Source organism: Tupaia chinensis, unplaced genomic scaffold (genome assembly GCF_000334495.1).
Source record: "Tupaia chinensis unplaced genomic scaffold, TupChi_1.0 Scaffold000045_1, whole genome shotgun sequence".
NCBI classification, from domain to species: Eukaryota; Metazoa; Chordata; class Mammalia; order Scandentia; family Tupaiidae; genus Tupaia; species Tupaia belangeri.
Window position 1 is genome coordinate 8,472,120 of NW_006159501.1, and position 11,767 is coordinate 8,483,886.

An 11,767-nucleotide genomic window follows, 5' to 3' on the forward strand; every position below is an offset into this window, starting at 1 on the left:
CACACACACGCACACACACACACACACACGCACACACACATGCCCAGCATGATTTTCAAGCCACCATCCCCTTCTGAACACCTGTCCCTGAGATACCCCTTAGCAAAAGGCTCTGGGAACTGTTCCCTACTTGGCTCCCTCCTGGAGGCCTCATGGCAAAGAGCAGGCCCTGGGAAGCCCTGCAGGGAAGAAGCCTGCGGACGCCCATTGGTCTAGGGGAAGGTTGGAGCCCGGCAATCCTGGGCCCCTCCCCTCGGCTCCTGGCCCGCCTCCTGGCCCTCACCCCCAAGGTCTGCCTCTCCAGCTGAGGGGGAAGGGCAGACAAGAAGGCCAGGACAGCTGCCTTCCCTCCCAGCCTCTGCCACGGGACCTCACCAGACTCCTGCTGGCTTTTCCAGGTAAAGGAAGAAGCCGTTCAAGGCCCCCTCTCTGTCCCGTTGCCATGATGCAAAGAGGAGTCAGCCTCCAGACCAAGCTGGGCCCGTATGCGCGTGTGTAATCTTGCATACACAGGTAGGCTGTGGGAAAATGGAATTAAACAGGAGTTCAGAGTTGGCTCATGGCACGGTGGTTAAGGCAGCTGGACTCTACTTGGCCAATTGCATGGTTTGAGTCCTGGACCCAGTGGCTTAAGAAATACACCAACACGGCACCGGCAGTTAGCATAATGGCTATGTCACTGGACTCCCATGTAGTCAACTGGGATTCGAGTCCCGGACCCAGTGGCCTAAACTCGTGCCAGGCACGTGTGCATGCGTGCCCAAGATCCCAAGAAGAGAATGGAGGAGAAGGGACTGCAGCGTGTCCATCTTCCTGGGGGGTGATTTCTCACTTTCTGTCTCTCTGTCTCTCTCTGTCTTTCTGGCAAGCACACACACCCTATGGCAAAAACCTCTCCAAAAAAAAAATAAAAAAGGAAACACCAACGCAAGCACATGTGTGCGCAAAATCCCGAAAGGAGAGAGCAATGGAGGAGAGACTGCAGCATGACCACGCTGCCTTGGGTACTTTCTCACTTACCTTTGTCTTTCTCTGTCTCTGTCTCTCTCTAGTGAGCACATACCCCCTCTGGTTAAAAAAAAAAAAAAAGTGCAAGTTTATTTTGGTACAGAAATGTTTTAAAATCTATGCATAATTTTCCATAGCATACCTTTTCCACAAACTTTTTGAAGACACCCCCCACCCCCTATGTGTCTTTAGCCTGTATTCCACCGGAAGTCCCATCTCCCACGCTTGGCCCCTGAGTGGGTCCATTTCTCACTGCCTGGTGGTGACAATGACAACAGCTGGCATTCTGAGCACACAGGGGGCCAGCATCCGCGAAGGAGCGTGTGCATTTCCCACCCCCGCAGTTCACGGTCACAACTTCAAGCAGTCACAGAGCCAGCGCTGGGTGCATAGTGGGCGCTCCACAGGTTGAGTGGAACAATACTCTGTGTTCTAGTCTTTGTGAGTAGAAAAAGTCTGATTTCTGTCTTTCTTTTTTTAGGTTTTCGCCATAGGGTGCATGCACTAGTCGGAGACAGAGGGAAAGTGAGAAGTCACACCCGGGGACATGGCCATGCCACAATCCCTTCCGTTCTCTTCTTGGGATTTTGGGCACACTCGCACACATGCCCAGTGTGAGTTTCAAACCAGCAGGTTCTGGCCTCAATTTCTTTCCTTCCTTTTAATCTTATTTTTTTTCCTAGAAGGAAAAAGAAGCACATGAGCATGTGCTTGCCAGAGAGCGAGGAGAAAGCACCCCAGTGGGGCCTGGTCAAACTGCAATCCTTTCTCCTTCAGCTCCCCCCACCCCACCCCACGGCGGGATTTTGGGCACACATGCATGTGCGTGCTAAGCGTGTTTCTCAAGCCACTGGTCTGAGACTTGAACTCATGGTTGGCCATGTGGATCTGGCTGCCTTACACACCAGGTCCTGGAGCCGGCCCAACCTGACAATGTATGAGCACGGTGCCTTGCACATGGTAGGACCCGAAAAATCTTGTATTTAGTTAAACGATATTGAGGGAACAAGCCAGGGAGCGGGTGGGGAGTGGGGGTGAGCAGTTCCCCAAGCCCTCCCCCGTCTAAACACACGACCCAAATCAATAGCGCGCTTTCCATGGCGCAGTGTTCAGCAAGAGCTGCGGCCACTCTGCCCTGAACGGTGGGGCAGCTGCAATCCCTGCAAAAGTTCTGGAGCCTCCCCCATCCCAGCCTCAGCGGCCACTACGGTCCTGGAAATGTATCCCACTCACGGTCACCAGGGGGAGCCCTCAGCCCGCGTGGTCACGCAAGGTCTTTCCTGCAGGCGGAAGCAAACCAGAGACAACCTGGCCCTGGGCTCCCACGGGATAGAGGACTGGACCGTGAAACGCGACCTAAAGGAGAGGTGGGAGCTCCGTGAGCACGTGGGGGCGAGGCAGTGGCACAGTTGTTTGCTACAGGGGAGACACTGGGGCACGCTCTTGTTGCACTTTTTTTTTAGGAGGTATTTTTGCATTAGGACGCATGCACTGGCCAGAGAGAGACAGAGACAGAGGGAGGAAAAGTGGGAAATCACCCCTCAGGAGGGATGGCCACGCCACAATCCCTTCTCTTCCATTAGCTCGGGAAAGCAGCTCCATGCGCCCAGTGTGAGTTCCAAGCCACCGGGTCCAGGACTGGAACTGTGGTCGGCCATGTGGGAGTCCAGGGACATAAACACTGCGCCACCTGCTGGCCCCTCTTGTCACACTGTTATTCTACATGGTGCTCACCTGCTGACACCGTCCTGTGCTGGCAGACTGGGGACGTGGGGACCAGGTAGACCAGCTGACTCCCTCTCTTCTGCCCTGGCTGGGGGGCCCTGGCCAACAACGCACTCAGGGAGCAGCTGTCTTCCCGCGAGATGCCACATCTGCACACCTTGCTCGGTCCCTGGCACCTGGGCTGTGGCGCACACCAGTCCCGTGTCCCTGGGCAAAGGCCACCCTCCCTGGGCCTCTGCTTGCTCAGCTATGAGGACGGGGTTTGATGCTTCATCTCAGTCTTGGGGGCGCTGACCAATGGAATTCCCATCCTGCCACTGTGTCCCTGCAGGTGAATGTAAGAAAGCATCCCCCCATGGGGCCTGGCCACACCACAATCCTTTTTCTTCCATTTCTCCATCCCACCAGGACTTACGACACAGCACACGCACACACACCTTGTGATTTTTAAGCTGCCGGGGCTGGGATTTGAACTTCAGCTGACCATGTGGAATCTGGCTCCCACTGCACAGCTCGTAACCACTGTGCTACCCGGGCTGGCCCAGCCTTTAGCTGATTCGGTGATTAAACTTTTCTCATGAGCTCCAGGGAGTCTGTTTTTGTTTGTTTGTTTGTTTGTTTGTTTTTAAATAATTGATTTTCTGGGAAAGTATATTTTAAGCATTAAGTGATCATCTTTTTTTGTTTTAAAGAATCATTTATTTTTATTAATTATTATTATTATTCTGGAGAGGCTTTTGCTATAGGGTGCATACGCTCGTCAGAAAGACAGAGACAGACAGAGAGAGACAGAGAGACAGAAAGCGAGAAATCACCCCCAGGGGGGATGGCCAGGCCACAATCTCTTCTCCTCCATTCTCTCAGGATCTCGGGCACACATGCATACATACCCAGTGTGAGTTTAAGCCACCAGGTCTGGGACTCAAACCGCAGTAGACTACATGGGAGTCCAATGACATAGCCATTATGCCAACTGCTGGTCCCATATTATTATTACATATTTTTAAATTTTGCTGTAGGGCGTATGCACTCACCAGAGAGAGAAAGTGAGAAAGCAAGCCTCCAGTCTAGGATTTGGACCACGATTGGCCACGTGAGAGTCTCGAGCCCTAACCACCACGTCCCCTGCTGGCTCCCTGTGCTGATTTTTGATGGCTTAACCATACTTCATTTTACTCACTCTCCCAGCAGCCTGGTGATGTGGGAGCCGTTAATCCCCACGTGAAGGATGAGCAAGCTGAGGCACAGTGGAATTAAACTATCGGAAGCTACACAGATGGTCGGGACTGCACTCAGCCCCGTGTCTCCGTCCCAAAGTGCCACTGCTCCAGAAAGCTAGCGCTCGTGGACAGACCCCACTTCTGCTCCGGACGGTGGCCGGACATACACCTGCTCTGTATACTGGAGGGCAGTTTGTGGGCTGTTTCCACCCTGCTGTCCCTGGAGGGAGAGAGTGGCTCTGGTCCGTCCTTCCCACTGCTCGCTGAGGGCCAGGCTCTGTCAGCTGACGAGGGTCATAGCAGTAAGTCATCGGTAAGCACGGCGAGTCGGACGTTAGGAGGATAGGGCTGCAGAGAGAAAACAGAAGGACCTCCGGCGTGAGGAGGAAGTTTCATTGCAGACAGGCCTCCCCGCAAAGACGGATGTGAGCAGAGACCCCGGGAGTGGGAGCGGGAGCAGGAGCGGGGACTGGGGGTGGGCGTGAGCGGGGGCTCCTGGGAAGTGATGCAGCACGGTCTGCACAAAGGCCCCGAGGAAGGGCCTGGCGTCCAGGGAGGCTGGAGGAATGAGAGAGGCCGCCGAACAGGGACAAGATCAGAGAAGCAGCCAGGGCCCTGCCTGAGAGGTTCTCGGAGGTCACTTCAAGGACTTTGGCTCTCACCCAGAAAGAAGCAGGACGCCCTGGACCCCTGTATTGGCTCAGGCTGCTGAGTCGAGGCAGTGTTTTGCTGGGTGAGGCGTGGAGCACGGAGGCTGGGTGAGAGGCTCTTGCATAACCTAGGCACGAGATGAAGGTGCTCGGAGGCCATCAGACATGGCTGGATTCTGGAGAGGCAGGACTGGGGACTCGCTAGGCGTGGAGGGGAGTGTGAAAGCGGGTCTTAGGGGCTGACTGCAGTCACTTGGCCCAAGTAACAGTGGTGAGGAATGCGGACGGCACGGCACAGTGGGAAGAGGCGTTCTCTCTGTCTGTCCTGGCCCTCTGCCCCGGGGTGCTGGTCGGGTGCCGGTCCTGTGCCAGACGCCATGTCTAGCGGGAAAGCGGGAGGGGCAGGGAAATTAGGCAGCGCCATAGAGATCTATGATGTGTCAAGACGAGAGCACATACCTGCTTTTTACTTTCATGAAGGAAAACACACAGCTTTAAAACACTTTATGGGGGAGTTGGCCTGTGGCCTAATGGTTAAGGCAGTGGGATCCCATGCGGCCCAATACGTGGTTTGAGTCCCAGACCCAGTGGCTTGAAAAGCAATCCGTCCAAAATCTCATACCCCAAATCCTGAAAGGAGGGAGAGTTGAAGGAGGGGAGATTGTGGTCTGAGCACTCCCAATAGCGGGGTGCTTTCTCTGTCTCCCCCTCTCTCTGTCTCTGTCTCTCTCTAAAGAGTGCATGCACCCTCTGGTGAAATTTACAACGTAAGTTTCATGTTGAAATGACTTTAGACTGACAGGACAGTCCCAAAGGTAGTACAGGTTCTGCAGGGCTACCGGCCTCCCCTATGGGCAGCGGGTTGCTGACCACAGCACACCTTCCCACGCCCTCCCCCTATTTTTTTAGTTTACATAGGGCGCATGCGTTTGCTGGAGAGTGAGAGCAGGAGAGAGTGAGAAAGCACGCCCCAGGGGGTGGCCACGCTGCAATTCCTTCTCCTCTGTTCTCCGCTCAGGATTTTGGACGCGTACATATGCCTGGTGTATTTGTCAAGCTGCCAAGTCCAGGACTTGAACCTTGAAGTCAGCCTATGACATTCAGCTGCCTTAACCACCATGCCACCTGCTGGCCCCAGATTCATCTTTTGAATCCAGTTCAAAAGTTATCTCCTCTGGGAAGTCTTCCCTGAGGCAGAGGCATTTGCCCAGGATTTTTGCAAATCTGGCACAGGACTGAGTTATTTGTTCATGGTTTTACCTCCCCAGGCACGGGGTCTAGGTCAAACTAGCCTCTCTCTTTTGCCTGAGACAGAAATGGACCACTACACGCATCTCAGAGCTGCAGGTTGTTCCCAGACTTTTGGGTGCATCTCCAAGTGCTCAATGGCTCGCCATCCCAGGCTCGGCCCTGGGTCCCAGGGAGCTGGTGCTTGGCCAGCGCCTGCGAACTGGCCAATGGGATTAGCAGAGAGGAAGGTCAGATCTAGGAGGTCCTTCAGCCTCACCCCACCCAGCGTTCCAAACACGCAGCCAGAGGCAGAGTGAGCCACTGCCTGCCAGGGTCCTAGCCAGACCGCAGCGAGGCCACCTGGGCTGCTGGAGTCAGCAAGAGCGCGATGGCCTGGGTACCGTGGCAGCCAGGGCCTGCTCTGAGGGCGGCCTGCGTTCAGCTCCCATGCGGACCTAGAGCTGCCTTGGAGAGGCCGCTGTCATGATGGTCAGATGCCCACGCGGTCAAGCAAGGCTCTCCAGCACGGCTGGGGGAGGTGGGCAGTGCGTGCCAGCTTTTGCAAACTGGAGATGGGCTGTGATCCTCCACCCCAGGTCTGGGAGAGAGGTCCCTCCGAGGACAGGGCCACACGCATTGCAAGTGCTACGGACGCCATCTGCCGCCATGTCGGCCTGCTAGTTGAGTGGCTGACACGGATGGAGGGCATGGCCCGGAGCCAGGATCCTAGCCCCAGGGAGAAAGGATGTCAGGAGAGCACAGGCCCTGGGGTGGGAGTAGCTGAAATGGGGACCACAGAGTGTACCCCACACTACACAGAGGGGAAACATGCAGAACTTCACAGGTGCCCAGGACACCAGAGGGGCTGGATGGTGGCGCGGCAGTGCAATGGCACACCCACGGCGGAAGGTTGCCAGTTACTGACCTGTGTCCAGAGACCTGCCTGAGTGTGCCAGGCCCACACTCGTGCCCATGCTGGGCTGGTTAAAGGTGGAACCTTGCTGGGAGGTGCGGTCTCTCCGTCTCACTCCTGGAATAGATAAACTTTAGATGTTTGTAGAGGGGCCAGCAGATGATGTGGTGGTTATGACACTTGGATTGAGTCCTGTGGCTGACAGTGGTTTGAGTCCCAGACCCGGCAGCTTATAAACCATACCAGGTCCATGTGCATGCATGCCCAAAATCCCAAGAGGAGAGAGGAGGAGAAGGTATTGCAATATGGCCATCCCCCTTGGGGGGTGATTTCTCACTTTCCCTCTCTATCTGTCTCTCTCCAGAAAGTATATGCACCTTATGGAGAAAAAAAAATGTTTGTAGAGTTGAATCGAATTGATTATGCAGATCATAGACTTGCTCAAATAGATTGAATTTCTTTTCTGGGACCAGCAGGTGGTGTGGTGGTTAAGGTGCTGGACACTCCCACATGGCCGACCATGGTTCAAGTCTCGGACCTGGAGGCTTGCTTTTTCACTTTACCGCTTTCTCTCTCTGTGTCTCTCTAATCAAACTAAAAATAAATGAATGAATAAGTAAAATTAAATAAATAATTTTTAAAAAATAGATTGAATTTCTTTTCTGATAATTTCATTTTGGTGTAAGTTTACTTTCAGTTTAGGAAATCAAAGTATATTTGGATAAGTATTTTTTTTCCTTATTGTTTTGCACATTTGTTTTTTTTTTATTTTATTTATTCCATGAGAGAGACAAAGAGACAGGTACCCCCACTGGGATCCTCATGTCAAGATCCCACCCATCTCAGCTGGCCATGATGACGGCACACATGTACGCGCCCAGTGAGTCAGAGAAGTCCCAGGACACAAACCCAGGACCTTCCCCACATGGGTCCAATTGCATTACCTCTGTGCTACCTCCTGGGCCTGAGCAAAATCACTTTTTTTTTTTTTGGAGAGGTTTTTGCTATAGGGCGCATGCGCTCACCAGACAGACAGAGACAGAGAGACAGAAAGTGAGAAATCACCCCCCAGGGGGGATGGTCATGCTGCAATCCCTTCTCCTCCATTCTCCTCTCGGGATCTTGGGCACGCACGCACATGCGCCCGGCGTGAGTTTTAAGCCACCGGGTCTGGGACGCGAACCGCAGTCTACTACATGGGAGTCCAGCGACATAGCCATTATGCTAACTGCTGGTCCCAATAGCTTTTTTTTTAAAGAATTATTTTATTTAACTTTATTTATTCATTTATTTATTTTAATTTGACCAGAGAAGGACATAGCGAGAGAGAGCGAAAGTGAGAAGTCAAGCCATCAGATCCAGGACTAGAACCACGGTCGGCCATGTGGGAGTCCAATGCCCTTAACCATCATGCTACCTGCCGGCCCCAAAAATAACTTCAATAGATTTTAAGCGCATTGATGCTTGCAGAACTAGAAGTCTACGAGATTTTTTCCCTTTGATTTGTGTCTGAGGTAAAGAAAGAATGAGGGGATGGGAATATTTTTAACATTTTTAACTACAAAGAAAAAAGAAACTGTAGAAGAAGCGGGAAAATAAAGGTGACTTTCATGCCTAGCAAGAATTTAAGCATTAGGGAGTCTGGTTGGTTTACAAGGACCTTTTTATTTGGGTTTCATGACTCAGCGATCTCTCCCAGGCCAAGTACGAACACTGGGTTAGGGACGAAGGCAGAAATAAGTTACTAACAAACCTGAGGTGGTTAATATTAACTTCCTCTTTCCCCAGGAATAAACCGTATCGTCTGCGATTAATGGGCCAAACTCAGATGATTGTTGACAAACCTGGGTTAGCAAACTGTTCCTGTAAAGAGCCAGAGGTAAATATTTTAGGCTTGGCAGAGTTTATAGTCTCTGGGGCATAAATTCTCCTCACTTCTGCCACAGAGATGCAAAATCAGCCAGAAATAGCATGCAAACAAATGGCTGACCATGGATCAAATCCCAGCAGCCCCACCAGCTCACAAAACGTAGGGCGGGCCAGCCAGTGGCCTGGTGCTTAAAGTGTCTGGATTCCCCATGACCGACTATGTAGTTCAAGTCCCAGACCTGGCAGCTTAAAAAACACAGTGGGCAGGGCCGGCAGGTGGCTTGGTGGTTAAGGCGCTGAACTCTCACATGGCAGGACGTGGATCAAGTCCTGGACCTGGCAGCTTGCTTTATCCCTCTTCCGCTCTCTCTGTCTCTGTATCTCTCTGGTCAAATTGAATAATAATAAATTAATTAAATTAATAATTATTTAAAAGACAAAATGAGACAAACAAACAAAAACCACTGGGCACGTGTGTGTGCAAGCCCAACACCCAGAGAGGAGAATGGAGGAGAAAGGACTGTGGTGTGGCTGTCCCCTCTGGAGCGTGTTTTCTCACTTGGCCTCTCTGTCTCTGTGTCTCTCTCCGGTGGGCACATTCTCCCTGTAACAAATGTCAAAAGCAAAACGAAAACTAACCCTGATCAACTGTGCACGTGTGCCCCAAAATCCCAGGTGAAGAAGTGGAGAAAGGATTGCAGTGTGACCACACCCCATTGAGGGGTGCTATCCCCCTCTTCCTCCCATCTTTTTCTGTCTATTTCTGTCTGGTGAGTGCACACACCCTTTACCGATTAAAAGCAAAACAAAATGACCTAATTTACAACACCCTTTACCAATTAAAAGCAAAACAAAATGACCTAATTTACAAAACTACTGGAGGGACCAGCAGATGCTGTAATGGTTACATCACTGGACTCCCACATAGTCGACCACGGTTCAGGTCCTAGACCCAGCAGCTTCAAACTCACACCGGGCCACATGTGCGTGTCCAAAAGTCCAAGAGAAGAATGGAGGAGAAGGGATTGTAGCATGGCCATCTGGCCTGGGGGGTGATTTCTTGCCTTCTGTCTCTCTGTCTTTTTCTGTCTCTCTGGCGAACACATGTACTTTATGGCAAAAATCTCTCTTCAAAAAATAAACAAATAGTGGAAGCCAGAGTTGGCGTGCTGACTGTGGCTTGCTAACCAGAACCAAACAATCCATTTTCAAGTGTCCCTGTTCCCATTTCTCTGACACTCACTGTCTCGGTCAGCTGGGACTGAGAAAGGATTACAGTGCAACAGAACAGTGTCAACTGAATGACTCAGTCCACAGAAATCTCTCACAGCTCTGGAGGCTGGAAGGCCGAGGTGGAGGCCAAGGCACCAGCAGGTCCTGCGTCTGCACTTCCAGGCTTGCAGATGGTTGTCTTCTTCCGGCGTCTTTGCAAGGAGGAAAAAGCAGAGAGAAGATGAGCTCTCTTAAATTTTTTTTTCTTATTGCCAAAGGATGTCTGCATTTCCAGAGTATGGAAAATCATCCCCAACGGTATATAGTCACACCACAATTCCTTCTCCATCTCTCCATCCTGGCAGGATTGGGGACGTGCACACATGCCTGGTGTGGTTTTCAACTTCATGTTCAGACTCCCTCAACCACTGACTGCAGGGCCTGCCTTTGCTTCTCTTCCCATCAGGACTCTGTCCCAATCATGAGGCTCCACCCTCATGACCTAATCTCCTAATACCATCACTCGGTGGTCAGGATTTCAATATAAGAATTTGGGGGAAACCCATTCAATCCACTACACACGCCATGCTCGTATGACAGGAAGAAGGCCCACAGACTCTGCAAGGTTGACATGTCACTGTAACCTTTTGTACCATTTGCAGTGATCCAGTAATGAGTGAAAACAGCAGTCAGGGCAGGGAAGAGATCAGGTTCACGGATCGGATGTCAGACACAGAAGGGATGACTCACGTCCAACTGGGTTGCTCACCTGTCTGCAGTCCCTCTGCCACCACCACCACTCCGCCCCCTGCTGATCACCACTGGCTTCAGCTGATGGGCTGCACAGGGAGTCTGCTGGCATTGTGCGCGTGGCTTTGTAGCTGAGGAGAGCATAAAGTGCACAGAACTGTGGCTGGTTATGTGGCAGAAAAAGCCCAGGAGGAGTTCGAGTCCCAGTTCTGCTACTTACTAACTTCAAGACCTTGGGACCAGCAGTTGGCGTAATGGCTATGTCACTGGTCTCCCATGTAGTCGACCGTGGTTTGAGTCCTGGACCCAGTGGCTTAAACTCACGCTGGGCATGTGTACGTGTGTGCCCAAGATCCCAAGCAGAGAATGGAGGAGAAGGGATTGCGGCGTGGCCATCCCCCCTGGTGGGTGATTTCTCACTTTCTGTTTCTCTGTCTCTCTCTGTCTTTCTGGCCAGAGCACAGAAAGACAGCAAAAACCTTTATAGCAAAAACCTCTCCAAAAACAAACAAATGAAAAAAGGCCTTAGAAGTGAACTTTTTAGGAAATATACAAATTCAAGGGACCAGCAGTTAGCACCCACTGTGGGCAGGGAGACCTTGGGACGCAGACCCAGGGCCTTCCCACGGGTTCAGCATCACAGAGCATCAGATTACCCTGGGCCAGTGTGGCTGGTTGATTCATTTCTCTTTCATCTTAACTTCAATGGCTGTGGAGTAACAGGAGATCACCCGATCCATTGTTTGAGCCCATACCCTTCGGTGTCCTTTACGGCAAGTCTGCCTCCTGCGTTCCAGTTTCCGCTTTCTGTTTAAACAGGTACAGGGTCCTCGTCTTACTGCACATGGTCAGAACTTCGCCGTGTTACAGGACAGGCCAAACCAACGAGGGTCCGGCCCTGCCAGCTCCGCGGCTGCAGAAGTCTGATCTGAGTGAGCAGTGCAAAGGCGCCTTGTGCGAGATTGTCCTTGCTGAGTGGCCTTGCCTCTCCCTACTTCCCCACCCACCCTGGCAGAGGTGAAGCCATGAAACCAAATGGGGACACTTGTACACTCTGAGGGAAGGCGACAGCCACCTCACGGACCGCTGCCCAAACGCGGCGGTCCTGGGTAACCACCGTGGCTCTGGTCATGGACGCAGCACTACGGATAGACCGAGCGCCACAGACAGAGCTTGCCCGTGCTTCAAGC

General features: G+C 52.2%; 1 long non-coding RNA gene across 2 annotated transcripts in view; it reads left to right on the plus strand.

Moving 5' to 3' along the window:
• Positions 1-11,526, plus strand: part of LOC102494422 (uncharacterized) — a 12,247-nt gene extending 721 nt beyond the window's left edge. The window contains exons 2-6 of one of the 2 annotated variants that reach the window (XR_003550144.1): positions 399-513; positions 2,295-2,375; positions 3,922-4,266; positions 8,535-8,625; positions 11,397-11,526. This is a non-coding gene — a long non-coding RNA (uncharacterized LOC102494422). The remainder of the gene's footprint in view (positions 1-398; positions 514-2,294; positions 2,376-3,921; positions 4,267-8,534; positions 8,626-11,396) is intronic. The other variant, XR_003550145.1, reaches the window with a different exon arrangement.
• The last annotated feature ends 241 nt before the right edge of the window (positions 11,527-11,767 follow it).